The following is a 12,968-nucleotide window of genomic DNA, read 5'->3' on the forward strand; positions in this document are numbered from 1 at the left end:
TACAGTAAAGAAAAGAAAAAAAAAATTCCCAATAACTGTATACAAAAAAAAAATCCCAATAACTGTTGTATACAAAAAAAATTCCAATAACTATTGTATACAATATATACAATACCTCACTTTTGTATAGAAAAGTTGATATTATTCAAAACAACTTGCAAATTAAATTAACTAATGCTCACAAATGCCCAGGGAGGGAGATATCATTAACCCTCTTTTAGACATGGACAAAGAGAAGCACGAGGAAGCAAAGTGACTCACCCAAGGCCCCAGGGTGAATTAGTCAGAACCAGGATTCAAACTCAGTCGTCCTGGTGCTCAGAGCATCCCTCTCTCCCAGCAGAAAGGCCAAAGAGTTTGGCTTGAAAAAGGGATGGAGGCTGGTGCTCTGCTCAGCAGATAACCAAACGAGTCACAGCACCTAATGGGAGCGTACTGATGTTTCATCTATGTCAGGGCTTTTTTTCCCTTTCTTTCCCCCACCTACACACAAAACAGATTTGAAAACAACACCATGAAACCAACTCCAGGTGACACAGCAGCTCCCAGCAGGTACAGATGGGTTTGCAGATCAAGATGAATCATTTGGCACATGAAGATAGCCTGGCTGTGACTCCAGATTGGGCTCTTGCTTGGTTACCTCTCTAAGTTTGGGGGGCTGAGGGAGAACAATGCAGGCCGCCTGGCGAAAGCAAGCCTGCACATCTGGCCACTTTGGCATGGGTAAGTCACTCCCCCAACCCCGACAGCTCGGGCTGGCTTGTTTGTTTCACTGAAGAAGGACCCCCTCGCTCTTAGACAAGGTTAATAGGGTAGAGAGGGAGCATCTGTTTATGAGAAGGTTATCAAGTGAAAGGCAGTAACAGAGTCTCCAAACCAGCTTTTCATAGCCTCTTACTTATTATTTAATTTGGCTCCAGTACGTGAAATTAGGCTAATGGCTGTTAAGTGGTTAAGGCGCGCACATTGTCCATCTGCCGAGAAGGCTCCAGGCCATTGTTCTGTTTCAAAGGCTAAGGAGGAAAAATAATCTGAGCGGCGCATGCTGTTAGTTTGAGAACATCATAAATGCATTTTCTCCCCCCCTTTGCTTTTTATATCCTTTCTCTCCGATGCTCTTCCTGGTGCAGTATGGGGAACTTCTGGAAAGCAAGTTGTTTTTTTTATGAACTAGAAGGGCAAGCCAGCCTACCTTAGCAATGCCACAGACACCAGCTGTTGCAGTCTTCAGGCCCAGCCCTGCAAAGCGCTGGATGCCCTTTGGTCCCACTTGATGCCGCCAACATCAGTCTGGATGAGGTTTCTTAACTGAGGCCTTTGCTTCTCTTGACATGAGGATCAGCATGCAGACTCCACCAAGGGGAGAAATGCAGCTTGCAGTGTTCATACTTTGCCAAGATACAGTGTGAATCTCCTAGAAAGGGGACAGCCCGGAAGATAGATCTGAACAAACTAAATACAACCAAAGGCTTCTTGGTACTAACTAGCAAGATGCAATAAGGTGGAGAACAGGGAAGGCAAGAGTAAAAGGACACCTGGAGTCTCAGAGGAACAAGGTTGGGTAAATGGAAAAGCTCAGAGAAAGAAATGAAGAGACTGGAGAAGAGGAAGAGACAAAAAGAATTGAGAGCAGCAAAGCAGAAAGGGCCTGAAATGGGTTGTTCCAAGCATCTGGTGGTACATCCACACCTGTCTGTTTTGTCAACCTGATTAGGTACTATGCACTAGTTATCAGATGCCCTTCCCCAGAAACTCCTAGTTTAGGAAGAAGCTTGACAGCAGTGAGCTGTGAGCTTAAATTGAATCCAAAATCTGATGCAGATCTTTAGAACTGCAACATCTGAAACGCTTAAAAAAATCCTCTCTCTCCAAGGAGAGTTTTAGCTAAATATAAACCTTTCAGACCCCATGCTATAGGAAGCACTTCGCAAAGGATGCACCCCTGACTGTCTGGCAAGAGCTCACTCATGCATGCAGCTTAAGACATTGGAACTGGGTTTTATCAAGAGAAAAATTAGGGCAGGGAAATCATTAGAGAGCATCAGGACAAGTTTAGCTTGTGCTTAGCCATCCCACCAGCACCTGTCTCCAAAGGACCCTGGCTACCATCTCATCTGAAGGATGAGGCTTCTAATGGGGTCGGCATGAGGTAGAAACCCAAATCCCCAGGCAACACACCACCTTCTAGATCCACAGTAGCAGCAGCTACACCACGCGAGCCCTACAGCAAAGGTATTTTGCAAAGACAACAAAAAATATCATGGGGAAAATGATGTGCCCAAAGGAAGAGTCAGCATGTGAAAATGTGTGTGATGTGTGGCTGGGGACAGAAGTTACACCTAAACCAATTTAAGTGATCAAGAACTGGTTTAAACCTGTAACAGAACAAAAGTTCAATGCACTTAAGCCACTTTCAAAATGGCTGAAACTGGTTTAAGATAAACCTGGATGGATACAGTATCAGACTTAACTGATTTAGATCAAACCGGTTTATGGAACTTCTGTCCCAGATCCCCTCTCCATTCAACTTCACCCATAGTCCTCCAGCATCCCAGGATGCCGTGGGCTGTGCTCTCTGCTGCAGTGGAGCAGGGGTGCCCCCACCCCAGCTGCCACTGGGGGCTTTTCCATCCCCAGGAGCCAGGCAGATTCCTCTGGGCCTGCCCCCTCCTTGGCTAGGGGAATTGGCCTGCCTCCCAGCTGAGGTGGGGGGTAGAAAAGACCCCCACTGTGGGCTCCCCCCCACCTTGCATGGGGCACAGCCCGGCTGGGGGTCCAGAGTTCGGTGGGGCAGGGAGTACCGTTTTCTCCTCCACTCCCTCCTCAACTGGTTGGCCGGGGAAAGGGCCTGGTCAGGTGATCAGCCCAGCTCCCACCTGTGAGAAAGCCTGCAGTGGGGCTTTACTCCCCACCCGAGCCAGGAGCTGGGGTGATCACCTGGCTGTGGCCCCTCCGTGGAAGGTGGGCTGGCTGAAGAGGGAGATGGGGGGAGAAACAACCCCCAATGAGGGCTCTTCCTCCCCCTGCACTGGTCACAGCCCGGCTAGGGGTCCGGAGCCAGGTGGGAGGGGGCGTTTTCAGCCCACCCCCTCCTCATCCAGGCCACCGTCCGAGGGGACGTGGCTGGGTGATCAGCCTAGCACCTGGCTCTAGGTGCAGGGGGCGGGTGGGCAAAGAGGGAAAACACACCCTGCTGGGGACTTCCCTTCTTTCCTGGCACCAGGGAGACCCCAGCTGTGGGTCTAGTGGGGGGTCGCCCTATTCCCTCCCCCCAGCTGACTGGAGGCTAAAGAATGGGGCATGTTTGGAGCATCTCCCAGCTCTCTGCAGCAGCCGGCAGTCTGGGAGATGTGCTCTAGTGCCCCGTGGCTCCTGGTACAGGCCACTGTAGGAGTCTGGCTGCCTTTTGGGTTTGAAAAGTGAACGTTAGTTAGTTCACTTCCTTATCAGTTCAATATAGGCAGTTTACGGAAACCTGCAAAGATTGAATCAATTCAGCCTCGGGCTTTTTGACTGGCTGTACTTAGCCTGCGTGTGCATGTGTGGGTGTGTGTGCACGTGGTGCACCACCTGCAAGTGGGCTACTATCGTTCAGGATTAGGAAGAATTACCAGCAATCATACACAACAGCCGAGAGGCACCAGAGAAGCAGAAGAACAGAAGTGACATTTTCATACCACAGTTCTCAGCTTCCTGAGCTATGCACTCAACACATGGCAGATTTCCTAGTGATGGGCAGCAGGAGAGTAAAAGGCCCTGTATCCTCAGCAAGAAATGAAAGGCTCTGTCCTCCAGTTGGAAGCAGTGCAGCTTCCAAATGAGCAGGATTATTTCTAGGGCAGGAGAGAGGGTTAGAAAAGGGAAGGCAGCTGGAGAGGAGTCAGTACCTCCCTCCACCAGCACCACCATCCCATTGGAGACTTGGCTTTGTTTAATTCCTTCTTCCCCAAGCTTAAAGCAATGGCACGGACTATACAAATCTTCCCCCAGCACTAACCTCTCATTTTGCTAGAGGTCACTTTAGGGTCCATTTCATTTATGGCAGGAGAAACAACTGCAGCTGGCATCATCCGCAGGAGGGATTAGACTGTTTGCACATGATCCGTTTTCCCACCACCCTCCTCATCCCCCGTGCCCCAACTCTGCTTTTCCAAGGTCTCCCGTCCCTGGCTCTGCCTGCAATAACTACCAGCTCCATCTGCACAATCTCTTGCTGTCTTTACCTCTACGTTCTGCATCTCTCTGCAGGTATCTGAGCAAATTATGCTCCTGCTCTACTGTATCTATCCTAGTTCATTAGCCGTACACAAGGTATATATATTCAGTCAATCTCCATGTGTTCTGATCGCTGCCGTGTGCAGAATGCAAGCAGAGTGAATGCACTCAGAGCCAGTTGGTTATAACTGTCGGAGAACAAATTCCCATCCCTGAGCTATTCATTTCAATTCTTGTCTCTCTCGAGCTGTACTGAGTCAAACTTGAACTATGCTTTCCAGTCCCAGTGAAAGGTGCTGAGGTCTCGGGAAGGTAGGGGAAATACAGAAATGGAATCGAGACAGTGAAATGCATGTTGCTTGCAGTGTGCGATAAGAGAATCTAATCGAAGAGCTGTATCTTGGAATGAACAAATGGAGAGGCTCAGTTTATCTTCTCCTGTAGCTCCGCACCTGCTTTCCCTGACGTGATCGGGCACCGAAATAAGCTAGCAGTTCACAGAATTGAAGAGTAAAAGCATCGAAGCCTTCCCGGCTTTGGCCATACCTATGCTACTCGTTTTTGCCAATCTCACATGGTCAGTTAGGTGGTGACATTTTAAAAACAACCAATGCATTTCCTTTGCCATTAATATGTTTTTTGCCGGAACTGCTTATTTCACTTACTAAAGTGGCATGGGCAAAGCCAGCCCTTTTATACTGCTATAAGCCGTACCTGCACTAAGAGAGAATGAACCAGGCGAGTCAAGGAGCCTGCTAAAGCTTGCAAGTCTACTGACTGAAAACACAGAAATGTTCAATTGGTTTTGAGTACAAAAGATATTTTGTAAGTTTTCAATTAAACTGGGGATTGCCAAGATTGGCAAAGCTTGGGTCTGAGATATCAAGACTGGGTGAGAAGCGGGAAGGTCTGACTGGCAGGTTGCGGGTTTTTTTTTTTCCAATCTGGAATTTATTTGAAATTCCTGTACCAAAAAAAGGGCTGACCTATGGGTGCAAGGGAAGAATATATGGTTTTATAAGGTCTGGATCCTTCCAACCTCTAACATGAGATGAACACAGACCAAGATATGGATGCAAACCTCACATCATGGTCACCTCTCCAATGTGGCATGGCTTGGGACATGACATCTAAAAGTAACTAAGCTTTGGAGGAATTCCGGTTATCATTAAGACCTCAAACTGCCCAAGAAACTACCTTCAGAGAAAAGCTGCTAAGTCACATGCAGCCAGTGGCAATGTGTAGGGGGTGCATGTGCACCCCCTGACAGGTCGCGCTCTCTGCTTAGGCAATGGGCATGGGGGGGCCGACGGGAGCGCCGGTGTCCCCCCCTGTGAGCACCGGCCGGAGAGTGGGAGTGCTGTGGCCACTTCCAGAAGCCAGTGAGAGAGATCAGCCATGGGAGGACCCCCCTGAGTAAAGTGACACCAGTCGCCCATGCATGCAGCTCTAGCTATAAAAATCCAGGAGACCAGGACTGAGACAACAGCAGCGTCTCTTTGCCCATAACTACAGTCTGCTTTCACAAAGTGTGCAAAGGAGCAAGTGCATTGTTATGCTTTGCTTTTGATTATTAATGTTTTGAAGGTTTTTCTTGGCCTATTTACTGGCCTAATTTGGTGAGACTTCCCCCAAGCACTGAACTGGCAATTGGAGGAAGCAGAGAGTAGGCTTACAGAAACAGCAATGGATTTGTCTAGGGAGACACTAGAAGTAAAGCTGACGGAGGGGAAATGAGAGACGAGACATCCTTTTGGCAGGGTCCGAGCAGCTGCCTCAGAGGTGAGAGCAGAGCAAAAATGTGTGGGATGTGATGGTCTTTGAGGGAGTCTTCAACAAGTGGCAGAACCTGCAGCGGCGGCAGGGGCAGGGGCAGGAAGGCAGAGAGTGAAAGAAGATTGTCACATTTTCAGCTGTCTCTTGCTCTAACCCATCTGCTAAAGCAGGAGACTGAGCCTGGGCTCAGTTCGATGGCCCTGAGGCCCTAAAACTGTGATCTTACAAGGCAACTAAATGTCTTCAGAAAAGCACCAAATGCCCTGGCCTTGCAGCTCTGCGAGGACCACAGAGGCTCTCAGCACCTTGCAGGACCTTTGAATCTAGCACACCATGGAAGGGATGAAATTTTGTTGCCAGGGAGAGGAGCGAGGAAGTAGTTCTTTTTGGAGTCGTATCAGCATGGGGACCTGGCAAGTAAATCTTATCTGGAAACACAGCCCCACTCCTTCCCCTCCAAAATAGACTTCATTAAAGTCCAAAATACAACCCATTTGAGCCTCCACCACCCTCAATGCTAGAACAACTTCCTTCTGAGCCATTTACAATGGTCCCAGTGGGAGTGGCACTTGACGCCAGGGCGCCATGAGCCAGGAAGGAGAGCATGTTGGGGATTAGACATTTTCATAGATGCTAAGGTCAGAAGGGACCTCAACCGATCATCGAGTCCTCCCCCCTGCATGGGCAGGAAAGAGGGCTGGTGCAGATGACCCCAGCCAGGTGCCTGTCCAGCCTTTTCTTAAAGACCCCCAAGGTAGGGGAGAGCACCACCTTCCTTGGGAGCCCATTCCAAATTTTGGCCACCCTCACCATAAAGAAGTTTTTCCTGATACCTAGCTTAAATCTGCTGTCAGTTTGTGATCATTGTTCCTTGTTACCCCAAGAGGTGCCTGGTGAACAGAGCATCTCCGATCCCTTGCTGCACCCCTCTAATGAGTTTGTAGGTGGCCACAAGATCCCCTCTCAGCCTTCTCTTGCGGAGGCTGGAGAGGTCCAGGTCCCTCAGTCTCTCTTCATAGGGCTTGTCCTGTAAGCCCCTAACCATATGAGTGGCCCTTCTCTGGAACCTCTTGAGTCTATCAACATCCTTCTTGAAGTACGGTGCCCAAAACTGGACACAGTACTCCAACTGCAGTCTGACCAATGCCACATAGAGGGGAAGCATCACCTCTTTGGACCTATTTGTCATACATCTGTTGATGCATGATAAAGTGCAGTTAGCTTTGCTCATGATTTCATCACACTGACTCATGTTCATCTTGAGTCCACGATGACTCCGAGATCCCTTCCTGCTTCTGCGCTGCTGAGAGGGTCACTGCCCAGCCAGTAGATGTGCTGGATATTTTTGCACCCTAGGTGCAGCACTCTGCACTTGTCCTTGTTGAACTGCATCCTATTGTGTACTGCCCACTTTTCTAACCTGTCCAGGTCTGCCGGCAAGCATTCCCTACCATCCAGAGTGTGCACTTCACCCCACAAGGTAGCATCATCTGCAAACCTGGACAGAGTACACTTCACACCCACATCCAAGTCACTGATGAAGATATTGAAGAGTACAGGTCCAAGGACCAAACCCTGCCACTCCCTGGGGTGTAGTTAAACAGCAGGGCTCTTTGAAAGAGCAAGGGTAGAGGGAAGTTGCAACCTCCAGGGAAAAGGGCAGGACGCAGCATCTATCTCAGGTCAGATATGCCATTAAAATGGCTCGACTCGGGTGTTTTAAGCGAGTTGGTCATGTCAGGCTGCATGGAGCAGGGAATACCTGAAGGGCTTAGGAAAACCTCTCATCCATAGGTCACCTGGTCAAATCCAGCCCAGTTCTGCAGCCACTAAAACACTGGTGTGATCAGATGTCTGAGCAATGGCTTAGCCTGAAAAAAGTGAAGCTACCAGTTGAAAAAGCACACACTGCTGGCATAACTGGTCTCCTTGCTGTTAGCCTCTACACAGAGGTCCGCGGTTGTCTTCCCTTATTTATAAATGTCGTCTTTCCTGGTCTGATCGGAAGGTGTAGATGTGAAGACTACTACACACTGCTTTAAGAGGGGAATGTATTGCTCACGAGTGGGCCTTACCTGGTCTGGTGCAACTGCTTCATCTGCCTGGTCCTATCCTCCAGAGAATGAAGCTAAGTCCCAAGAATTCAATTTACCTCTCAAAGAGTGAGGGGATATAATTATTGCAGTTTGCCTTCCCCTGGCCATGAGATAGAGCAGACAGACAAACACCATTTCAGCGGATTCAGATAAACTGGGGCACGTTTCTTCCTGCTTTGTCCAGGCTGTGGGATTATTTCATCTGTCCACCGCCTGAGTGACAGTGGCAGGTCTACAGGGAACGGTGCCCTGCTACCGCTGATGCTGTGGCATGAACAGAGGGGAGTCTGGCTTCCAGGGCTATCAATCTGCCATCTTCCACTAGTGCTCTAGATGCATTCAAACAGGCTTTCATGAACATGCTAGTTATTTATTTTATGGAAGCAAAAGCTGCCTTTGCACCAGGCATTGGCAGTGCCATGCTGGGCTCTCCATGCAAAACCCTAGGTCTCTCAAGCCACTGGTCTATATGCTATTCCTTGACAGCCCTGGATCCAGGAGCCAACTGGCAGCGCGAGCTGCATTTGCAGGGAAAACAGAGTGACACTGCCAGCTTTTAGTGACAAAAGGAGTGTTTATAACAGGCGCGGTGACAGCTGTCCGAATGCCACATTTATTTACAAAACGTTAGTTAAATTACTGACAGTTGGTGCTGCGAAGGGAAAGCTGAGAGGAAGAGCTGACATCTCCCCATCTCACTAATTCAGCCGCAGCACCAGCTTCTGCCCCGTGAGCGCTTTATTTTATTCTCCTTTTCCACTGACTTCTGTGCCTCACGTGTTGAGATGACTCCAACTTCAGGCACTGAGCAACACGACTAGTTCAAAGACGTGACCCAACACGCACACTCTAGACTTCATAACGGAGCCATTGTGGTGCTGTTACCAGCAAAAGGCTTTGTTGCACCTTTCTCTTGCCTGCGCCTGCTAAAGACAATCAACCCAGCTCCATCTGACTTCACAGATCAAATATGAGGTGGATGTCTTGACTCACACATCGCGAAACAAAGTTAAAGTGCTGGTGATTGACAAGTCTGGAGACTTGATAGTAAAGCACGTTTAGAGGCTGGGTAGCAGCTCCTTCGCCCTCACTGCCCTGCCCTTGCATGGGAGGGCTACTTCTGAGAAGAGCCAGGGAACTGTTCCTTCTTGGTGCCTATAACAGGACCGTGCCCCCAGGGTGGCCGTGTCAGTCCCTGGTGGTCATACAGCACCTCACCTACTTGAGCTCCCTGGATACTCTTCCTTTTCTCTCGCTTGCCACACCTCAATGTCATCAACTAATGTATGAAAAAGGAGGCTGCCCCCAAGCCCCAGGTTATGCCTTTGCCCTTCTTTTGGATGCTTCACTCCTCTTGAACCCTGCAGTTTCTGGTCGCACCTCAAGAGCTAGGCAAACCATCTGGGCCTAACCAGACCTTAACGTCTCTGTTGCCTCAAAGGCCAAATTTGTGGCCTCCTTCTGCCCCTTTAGCCATGCCTATGCCTTGCAGATGTTGCCCATTATCACCTCATTAGGCCACTTCAAGGCCAATACACTCTTGTTGGAGTGTCCACTTACCAGCTTTGGCCCCTCTTATCTATCTGGGTGCCTCCCAGGCTAGGTCGTCTATGTTGAACCTGGCTTCCATGCCCCAGACCTGATCTCAACCCCCAGACCTCTGGGCCCATCAGCAACTTGAGCATGACCCCTGGCAGGGCTCAAAGCAACCACGTTCCCCTCAGGCACCAATGGGAAGTCCGCATCTCCCCTTTTTTTTAAGTCCTACCCAGTCCACCAGTTTAAACCATGAATTAAAATATAAGCCTTCTGGCTGTAACAAAACTCTATGCTCATCAGCTATACCGAACTCTCTTTATCCTGCATCCTGGCTCCCTGCAGACTTCTCCTCCTTGCCAGTAGTCCCGCATGGCAGCAGTACCCCTGGCCTTAGGGCTACAGAGCTCTTCACCCTTCAGTCTTGGGCCCAACTGCGCTCTTGACTCAGGCTCTGGGCTTTTATATGCCTCGCTAGCCCGACCCCTTCCAGTCATTTGACCTATTAGTGGACCTGGCCACAGGGCTGTTTATTAACCCCAGCCTTGCTGGCTGTCTTTGTTTGGTTCACAAAAACTCTTCCGTTAAAGGGCCTATTCGATCTCCCCATAACAGAGCAAGAATTTCCTGTTACAGGGACCTTTCCAGCCTTGGCCATCTTCCATGACAGGCCCATTAGTGATGTGAAAAACAGTTTCGGGTCACCAAGTCTATAAGTGAGCCAACAGCCATACATGACTGGGAAGCTGGTTCCAGACTTGAAACCAATGACCAGAGCTGAAAGGCTCCTTGTCTTGCTGAACAGCCCTAGGGCATCTGCATTCTCCCAGCCTGAGTCATTTTAGAAACTGCAAACATGTTCTCTTTGAGCCAGGGAAAGCAAAGACCTCGAATGCCTCTGCAGTGCCTCTGGCAAGCGGTGCCTCTGGCGAGGCTGTTCAAGGAATCGTGGAACTCAAGAGTTGTCCCTAATGACTGGAAGAAGGCGAACGTGGTGTCCATCTTTAAAAAGGGCAAGAGGAATGACAGTGCCAGCTATAGACCCATCAGTCTGACTTCGCTCCTGGGGAAGATCTTTGAAAAAAATGTCAAGGAGGACATTATTACCCACAAGTTTGCATCTGGTGGGGTACTGAGAAGCAACCAGCATGGCTTTGTTGAGGGGAGGCCTAAAAAATCTGGTATCCTTTTATGACCAAGTAACTAACCACCTGGACATGGGACAGGAGGTGGACGTCATCTACCTAGATTTCAGCAAAGCCTTTGATACGGTTTCCCATGAAATCCTCTCAGTCAAGTTAGAGAGTACTTCCCTAGACCAGGCTACAGTGAGGTGGGTTAGGAACGGGCTCAGCAGCTGATCCCAAAGAGTCTTGATTGACAGGTGGCTTCATCCTGGAAGGTCATTTCTAATGGTGTACCCCAGGGATCAGTGCTTGGGCCCGTGCTTTTTAATGTCTTTATTAATGACTTGGATGAGGGAGTGAAAAGTGCAAATGATTAAGTTTGCAGATGATACCAAACTGTGGGGACAAGCGGGCATATCAGAGCACAGGTCAAGGACTCAGGACAACCTTGAAAGGCTGGTCCTATGGGCTGAACAAAACCAGATGAGGTTCAATGGGGATAAATGCCAGGTCCTTCATCTCTGGGTAGGAAGAACCCTCACCATATCTATACGATGGGTGGTGGTCCACTGGCTGGCACTGCATCCGAAAGGGACCTCGGGGTGACAATCGACCAGAAGATGAATATGAGCCACCAGTGTGACGAAGTTGCCAACAGAGCACATAGGACTCTGTCGTGCATCAGCAGATGTGTCACCAACAGACCCAGAGAGGTGCTCCTTCCCCTCTATTCAGCGTTGGTGAGGCCACAGCTGGAGTGCTGCATCCAGTTGTGGTCATCACACTTCAAGTAGGATATGGACAAGCTCGAAAGGGCACAGAGAAGGGCCACCCACATGATCAAGGGCCTGGGGGACAGGCCCTATAAGGAAAGACTTTGGGATCTGGGACAGTTCAGCCTGAACAAAAGAAGGCTGAGAGGTGACTTGATAGCTGCCTACAAATGTGTCAAGGGAGAACACCAGGGAGAGCTCCTGTTCACCAGGACCTAGGTGGACAACTTTTCAGATTAGCTCCCGCCCCAGGAAGACACGGACCAATGGACACAAGCTAGTCGAGGAAAAGTTTTGGCTGGACATAAAGAAAAACTTCTTTTCTGTACGGGTAACTAGAATCTGGAACACACTTCCAGCAGAGGTGGTGCAATTACCATCTCTGGTGGTCTTTAAGAGGAGGCTGGACAAATACCTCGCTGAGCTCATTTAAGCCCAATTACCTCCTGCCCATGGCAGGGGACCGGACTTGATGATCTTATAGGTCCCTTCTGGTCCTTCTTTCTATGATTCTATGAATAGTCACAAGTGAGGAAAGCAACTAGGGAGAAGGTTGGGGAGGTGGGGGGCAAACAAACTCCTGGAGTTACAGGGAATGGGACCCCCAAATTCTCCAGTAACTCAAGAAGATGGGCAAGCCTATAAGTCTGGAGCAAACACAAAGACTGAACTGTCTAAAATCATCTCAGAGGGTAGATCAAATCATTCTGGATCTTCAGCAAGACCAGAGCAAACTCAAAGGAAGATCCATCCCAGGGTTCACACACCCTGTGCTCCATGGGATTCATCCCACGACTGGGCAGTACATATTGAGGGCTATAGATTGTACAGAAAGGACAGGGTGGGGAAGAAAGGGGGAGGGGTTGCGCTCTATGTCAGTGAGCAATATACGTCAACCCTCATCAAGACGGAATCCAAGGATGAGGAGGTAGAAGGATTGTGGGTTAAGCTACATGGGGGGCAAGGAGAAAGGGATTTGGTGGTAGGGGTCTGCTACAGACCCCCACATCAAGGGGAAGAAAGAGATTCGGGGCTCCTGAGGCAACTCTCGGAGACCATAAAAGCTAAAGAGGCGGTAGTCATGAGGGACCTAAACTACCCGGACATCTGCTGGGAGTCACAGACAGCAAAGTCCCACCGCTCACGCAGGTTTCTAACCTGTGTACAGGACCTCCACCTGACACAGGAGGTACACGGTCCCACTAGGGGGAATGCCATACTGGATCTGGTATTGGCAACGGGGGATGACATGGTAGGGGACCTCCAGACCGGTAGCCATCTGGGGGTCAGTGATCACCTAATAATAGAATTCACCATAAGACGTTGAGTGGGTAAGGTAACTAGTAGGGTGAAAGTGCTAGACTTTAGGAAAGCTGATTTCAATGAACTCAGGCGATTAGTCAAGGACGCACTGCAGAGTAGGAGTTTTGAAGTGATGAGAGCCC

The 12,968-nt window shown here is 49.5% G+C and overlaps 1 protein-coding gene across 5 annotated transcripts in view; it reads right to left on the bottom strand.

The window, feature by feature from the left end:
- Nucleotides 1-12,968, bottom strand: part of NTM (neurotrimin) — a 258,741-nt gene that overhangs the window by 235,166 nt on the left and 10,607 nt on the right. The window lies entirely within an intron of this gene.

This window comes from Alligator sinensis, unplaced genomic scaffold (assembly GCF_000455745.1).
Source record: "Alligator sinensis unplaced genomic scaffold, ASM45574v1 scaffold1085_1, whole genome shotgun sequence".
Taxonomy (NCBI): Eukaryota; Metazoa; Chordata; order Crocodylia; family Alligatoridae; genus Alligator; species Alligator sinensis.